The following is a 7,366-nucleotide window of genomic DNA, read 5'->3' as shown; positions in this document are numbered from 1 at the left end:
TTGTCTATATTTTTAACATAACAGTACGCTATTACTATAAATAATTTCTTTTATTACAATTTGGGAATGTTTTTGATGTTCTTTGACAACTTGCAATAAGTACTGGAATTGTTCTTCATTTTTGTCAAGCATTGATTATATTCACTGACTAATGCAACAGCTCGCTCTGCTGAATCATTGACAACTTTTAGTTGTTGAAAGTATTCTTTATTTTCGAGATAACTCTCATTAGTAGGCCATAATTCAACATCGACATCAAGAAAGTCATACGGTAGATCGAAGATTTTGAAAAGATTTAATGACTTTTTAGACACAAAGTCACTCAGAGTTCTCTGCGCCAATGAATTCAAATCTTTTTAGCAATTACAAATCTTTTAGCTTTAGAATCTGTACCTTCACGAGTATTAACAGCTTCAACAATACTTTTTTTTACTTCTAATGGAACGCCATCGTCAAACAGTGATAAAATGGCAAGTTCATCGCTCAAATACCATAAGTGCGAAATCATTTTTTCACACGTAGCTGAAGAAATCAAAGGATTGATATGTTTGTACTCCAATAAATTTTTCATAAACTGCAAGTCATGATAAGCAGCAGTTGTTGCAGAAGTTGATGAAAACCAAGCTTTTAAATACAATGTGACTATAAAAATACAGAAATGACGAAGACCATGCAATTCTTTCTGAGAGAGTTTGAATTCATCTCTGAATAGATACATTTTCAAACTATAAATGGCCTTAGCCATCCATCTAGCATGATGAACAGCACCAGGACGTTTGAAAGAAATCTTTTCTTGAGGCATTTCTCCAAGGAAAATCAATGATAATTCCAATAATTCTTTATCTAACTTATTATAACATTTCTTTATCGATCGAAACTCAAATTTATGTAAATTTTCCTGAAACTCATAGTTTAAATTAAAATTTATCGAATTATTGATCAAAAACTGGAAATATTGATATTCGTTAATGTTTGACGATGAATATCTCGTAACGGCTTCACTTAATCAAAAATCATAAGAGACCATTTTTGTAGAGCAGTAAATTTCCTACAAAATCATGAGTTCCGCAATCCGAAATAATTTTTTTCATCGACTTATAAAATTCATAATAAAAACGAATATTTTCCTTAAAATAGCCAAACTTCAACTATGAATATCTTTTAATCGGTTGAGTTTTTGAAAAGTCATAAGAGACCTTTTTGTAAAGCATTCAATTTCTCACAAAATCTATGCCACGGAATATTTTTCCAAGCAGTTGGAAGCGAGATATAAATTTTTTTATCTGATTATTCGAAAAAATAGAAACCCGTAAAGCGGAGGACCTTCCCGTTATAATTAAGAGCTTATACTTGGAGAGAATTCTTTTAGGTGTCTACGAACCTATTTTTCAGAGTATAAAATCAAAAATAAATTATTCGATTTTTTTGACCCACCCTACTATCTAGCCTTCGTGTCAAAATCTAAAAATCTGGGTCGCTATAGTTTGTGCTAGAGAATTTAATTAATTTTAAATAGAATTTATTATTTTCAATGACCATTATCAATTAATATTGATAATATAACATATAATGTATAATTATAGAGTAATATTGAGAAAAAAAAGTTCTGTAGAATTAATAAAATTTTACAACCTAAAAATATCGTTCTGCTTACGGTAAACACATTCGGTAGTCTGGCGCTCCGTTTACAACGGAATTTTTGAACGGAACTTGGCGCCAGATTCTACCGAATCTGTAGATATCGAAAAATTTGGGTCGCTATAGTTTCTGCTAATTAATTTTATATCAATTAAAAATACATTTATCAATATAATAGATTGTAATTAAATTAAAATCGATATATAAGTGAATAAATTATATTGAAAAATCTTTTTCAAGCATAAAAATTTCAATAAAAATTTCAATAAAGTAAAAAAAATTTCGTAGTCTAAGAATACCGTTCCCATAGCTGTATACACATATTTGGTTCTTCTAGTTTTGAACTGAACTTGGCGCCACATTCTACCGAATCGGTGGATTAAAAATCGATCAGCTATTTACATGAATTGAATTTATTCATGAAAACAATTTATCACAAATCATATAATTAACACAAATAATATAATTAATGAAATAAATTATTCAATACGCTGAAAACACAAAAAAAAATAACCAAGAATAGTTTTAACAAACAATTCTTGAATAAACTAATATATAAATAAAAATAATCCTAAATAATACAAAATCAAGTGACTTGGAGAGCAATGTGATTGGTCTGGAGTCAGTTCATATTATTACCGCGTTATTTGAATTGAGAATACACGATAAATGATGACAATTAAGTTAACCAACGGCTGAAAAATTTCATAATTTTTTCTACTAAAAAAATTATTACAAAAAAATTATATCTGGAGAAAATTTGAAAACCTACACGTGCTATTTTTTAAAAATATTTTGTAGTACTAATTACATGATTAAAAAAATCAAAAATTAAAAATGTTGGATAACTCTTGTGTCATCGACATATGATGAATTTTTCGAACAAATGTTACTTACAGTGTTTTATTTTATTTTTAAATAAAAATACAGAAAGTCACATCATATTTTATTATTTATATAATTATTTACTGAAAATGGTGTGGATTTAATTGCTATAAGTTTCGTACTAAATTATTTTTATAAACTTATTTGGATATTTGCATAAAAATTAAATTATGCAACCACTATTTTTCTGGCTAAATATTATAATGGATCAATGAAAGATTAAATAAAAAATTAGAATTACAGTGAAAATAAAAACGAAATTATAATAATTCATGAATATAAAATGTACGGCCCTGGTTTAAACCAAGGCTCTCCAGTGAGTGATTTGATAACGTAGGTAGTGATATCTGAAAGAGACTAAAAATATCACACTGATTTTTAGAACTCACTAAAGTTAGCGACCCAGAATTTTTTTTTCTTTTAATTTTTAATCTTTTTTTTATTACATCGTTAGTTCGTCGTTTATTCTTCATTATTCACGATTCACATTTGTTTGTTCTCTATTTATTTATTTGAAAAATTTACGAATGATATGCCTTTAAGTTAGCCCCCTTTCGCATTTTTTAATATTTTGGTAGCAATACGGATCATTAAACCTGTGTTTTTAATTGCTCATATGTATAGAACATTTTTTCCTACTTCACAGTGTTTATTTGTTGTTTAAGTAAAATTTTTAATTAGCTGAATATTTGTATTCAAAATATTTGCACTGCGCATGCGTCAACATTACGTTTAGACTTTTAGCGCGGTCTTTTGAAAATTATAATGACAGTGATTAGAGTAAGTATATTATTGTTGTATTTCATTATAGTAGAAATTACAGGACGAAAAGGCAACGTGTAGTTTTTAATAATTTTATAAAAGTTTTATTTTAATAAAGTATTAAAAATTTATTGTTATTTGTTATTTCTTTTTTATTTTGATACTAGTTCGTATTATTCATGGGAATAGAACAGATGAGTATGAAAAAAATATACATGCATTGACTCAAAGTTGATTCTATATTTTTAAGAAATTCAAAATGAAATAGATATTTATTAGTTATTTATTTATTTACTTAATGATATTGAAATTGGCTGACGTCAAACAATTTTTTTATAATTATTTAAATTAATTGAAAATTGATTCTTAAAAGATTACAGTTGTAGATTTTTTAATTTTTACACGTTAGATGTGCTTGTCACTATAATTTTCAAAAGACCGCGCTAAAAGTCTATATATGTAAAAATGACGCATGCGCAGTGCGAATATTTAGAATACATACATTCAGCTAATTACAAATGTTGATTAAACAACAAATAAACAATGTAAAGTAGAAACAAATGTTTAATATACATGAACAATCAAAAATAGAGGTTTAATGACCCAAATTGCTACCAAAATATAAAAAAATGCGATAGAGGAGCTGACTTAAAAGTACATTATTAATAAATTTTCTTTAAAATGAATAAATGGAGAACTAACAAATGTTGATATCAAACAATAAAGAACAAACGACGAGCTAACGACGTGATAAAAATGAAAATCAAAAATTAATAAAAAAAACTCTGGGGTGCTAACTTTAGTGAGCTATCCCGTTGAATCTACAGTTTATGTAGAAAGAATTCCAGTGCACCCTGGCGAGTGTAGGTCCAAGCTGCGAAATATCTTTTTAACTGTAGTTTCCCATCTATCAGAGGATTACTATGCGTTTCTCGAGTTATTTAGTCTGTGGCAGATCACTTTGCCCATCGAAAAAAGTCAGGATCGAAATTTTTGCGTTGCTATAGTTTGTGCTGATTAAATTTAATAATATTGAGCAGATCACGAAGCCTAGATAGAAGGAGAACGATCGCTATAGGTTTCCTCGCCGTATATGTGTCCTCAAAAATGAGGCAATATCGGGTACAATAATTCTCCACAAGGGCGGCGATACTGTTCGGGAGTTCAGATTTTTATATATGTGTTTTTGTAAACACAAGTAGTGTTGTATAATATTTATTCTGTTATTAGTTATAAATAAAAGTGAAATATGGTTAAATATTGTACTGTGGTGAGTTGTGCGAATAGCAAAAACAATAAAAAGTAAAAAAAGAATTACAACTACAGAAAAATTCTATGTTTACAGTACCTAAAGTAAGTATAACCTTAAAGCTTTAATTTACTCCGTGTAAAAATATTAATTTGATAATTAAGTAATGTTATTTATTAATTTTCATTCAATTAAACTATATTAAAAATCCAAATAAATATTTAAAAATCGTATGATGCATAAAGTTATAAAAATAATTAATTCCTCTGAAAACGTAAATAGCAGATGTCTTTGAATTTTGTTATGGAAAAAATATTCATGTATAAAAAGAAGCTAAAAAAATTTTAAATCTCTACTTTTTCCGCTTTTCAAAAAAATTGGGAAGTTCATAACTTCTAGTACCCAGTTGTCAGTCATTTCTCCATTTATTTTGTATATCAATTTTAGTTATAAATAATTTCATACAATGAAGCTTACATATATTGAACTAATTGAAAAATTTACATACTTTCTGTAGGATCCTGAGATAGTCCGAAATTGGAGTCAAATATTAGAACAAGATTTAGATTTTAGTTCATTCATTTGTGATAAGCATTTTGATGAGGAATATATTTTAAGGAAAGATGTGATAAATATCCCTGGTCAAGAACCGTACGTATCTGAGAGGAAAAAATAACTCTCAAACCTGGTGCTATTCCTACATTATTTAAAAATATCAACGAGACGTCACCTTTAATTAATGTGCCACTTGATGAAACTGTAAATGTGAGAGCTGCTGTTAAAATTTTATTAATTTTAATTTCAAATAATTACTATCATGTAATAATTTCAAATGTCATTGAATTTCTTATTTTACAGAAAATTATTGTAGATCTCACAGATGGACGTCAGTTTATTGAAAGTCAGGACTTAGTGGAAGTTGATCAGGTTTTTTTTTTATTTTTATTATTTTTACGATTCAATAAAACTATAATGAAAAAAAAGGGCTAAACTAAAGAAATTTTTTAACAGATTTCAGTTGATTTACAAATTGATAATTACGTTGTAGAAGCAAATAATATTGTGCAGGTAGGACTAGAAAATTTCATTATATATTATATAGGGTGATGATAATTGACCTGGGAACTTTAAGATATTTGGATAATAATAATTCTAAAATTTCTTCGGTATTTATAATGTTTTCACATTTTTCTAGAACGCACGTATTGATTCGAGTCATCCAAGTTAAATACTCAATTCTCTATTCATGAATTGGTAAGATCTTTGGAAACTTCTAAGTTACCTAAAAAATGGAGCTGGGTTGAGGATCATTTTGATTCCCCTGCTGTCATTCTTTGCCATTTAGATTATAAATCATACGATGTTAAGTTTCGTGTTAAAGTAGATAAAGCTCTGAATATAACAGTAAGAATTTTTTTTATTCGTTGACAATTTTTAGAGAAGGAAATTAATTATTTATTTTTTATAGGTAACGAATGCGAAGAGTAATCAATCAGTGAAAAGTGATTTTATTATATCCAATATAAAGGAATTTTGGAAATTTCTTGAAATATTGGAGATATCACAAATATGTAATGGTAGTGGATTTGACAACCAAAAGTACGTATTATTAAATACAGTCTTGGGCTAATGTTGTTTTTAATGATATACGTTCTATTCGTTTGAAACTACGATACTCATATTGTGATAGGTCATCGGAAGCTTGTACAGTTTTTTTGACAGTTGATGAACAGTATAAAAAACAAGCAGGAATATACCGGTGTGACGAATGTAGGCAACTTAGGAAAAAATTACGTAACCAATTATATAGACCTAAAATAGATGCCGATGATCAGAATAAGAAAATGAAACTGGAGCTAAACAATGTGAAGAAGAAATGTACTAGGTTAATTAATAAGGTTTGTTTCTTTTTTACTTAACATACGCCTGCAATCGTTAATTATAATTTCTAAATATAGACATCTCATTGATTATTTAGAGTGTTCGGTTAAAGGAAACAATTGAAGAAGAAAAGCAAAAGTGTGCTAATGCTTCTGAAAGTGCTATTGAAAATGAAATATTACTTATGCCACCAATACAACAGGAAACAGTTAGAGCGTGTTTTGCTGCTGCTAAAGTCAAAAATTCTAGGCAAAGAAGATACACTATTGAGTGGGTATACGAGTGTCTTTTATTAAGAATAAAAAGTGCGGCGGTTTATGAACGACTTAGATCTCGACAAATCTTACCCCTCCCGTGTAAAGATACCCTGCAGAAATACATTCAAAAGTTAGATAGCTCATTCGGTTTTTCTGATGCTCTCTTTGAAACCCTTAAACTTAAAGGCTCTAGAATGGAAGTTAACTTGAAAAGGGGTATTTTTTATTTCATTGTTTGTAAACGTGTTGCAGCAGATCGTAGAATTAACAATCGTTAAAAACGTACTTCCTAACTTACAACTAACCACACTATAGCTTTTTAATAATAAAACTTTGGTGCTGTAGTTATATTCGTTTTTAACTCGTTCTATTTTGCTATAATTTGCTACTCTGCTTTATTTCAAAATCTATTCTTTCTGCTTCTTTTTAGTTTTCTCATGAGCTTTCTTAATACTTACAATGATAAAAAAATTAACATGACTCAAGAGCCAATTTCTTGAACCAAGAAAACCATTTTGAAGAAAATGATTTTCTTGAGTCAAGAGAATAAATTATTGAGACAAAATAGTTTACTTAAATCAAGAATAATTTCTTGACTCAAGAATTTATTCTCTTCGCTCAAGAAAATCATTTTCTTCAAAATGGTATTCTTGGTTGAAGATTTTAGCTTTTGAGTCAAGTTAATTTTTTTATC

The 7,366-nt window shown here is 28.1% G+C and overlaps 1 long non-coding RNA gene across 1 annotated transcript; it reads left to right on the top strand.

Annotated features, from left to right (window-relative positions):
- The first annotated feature begins 4,573 nt into the window (after positions 1 to 4,573).
- LOC141526030 (uncharacterized) lies at positions 4,574 to 5,747 on the top strand. Its single transcript, XR_012478953.1, has 5 exons — positions 4,574 to 4,638; positions 5,052 to 5,299; positions 5,393 to 5,461; positions 5,546 to 5,602; positions 5,730 to 5,747. It is a non-coding gene; the product is annotated as an uncharacterized LOC141526030 (long non-coding RNA).
- Positions 5,748 to 7,366: the final 1,619 nt, after the last annotated feature.

This window comes from Cotesia typhae, unplaced genomic scaffold, assembly GCF_013202065.1.
Source record: "Cotesia typhae breed Kobodo isofemale line unplaced genomic scaffold, CoteBio_Ctyphae contig_30, whole genome shotgun sequence".
In the NCBI taxonomy this organism is placed as follows: domain Eukaryota; kingdom Metazoa; phylum Arthropoda; class Insecta; order Hymenoptera; family Braconidae; genus Cotesia; species Cotesia typhae.
Note: the sequence above shows the minus strand (reverse complement) of the source record. Positions and strands in the feature narration are given on the sequence as shown.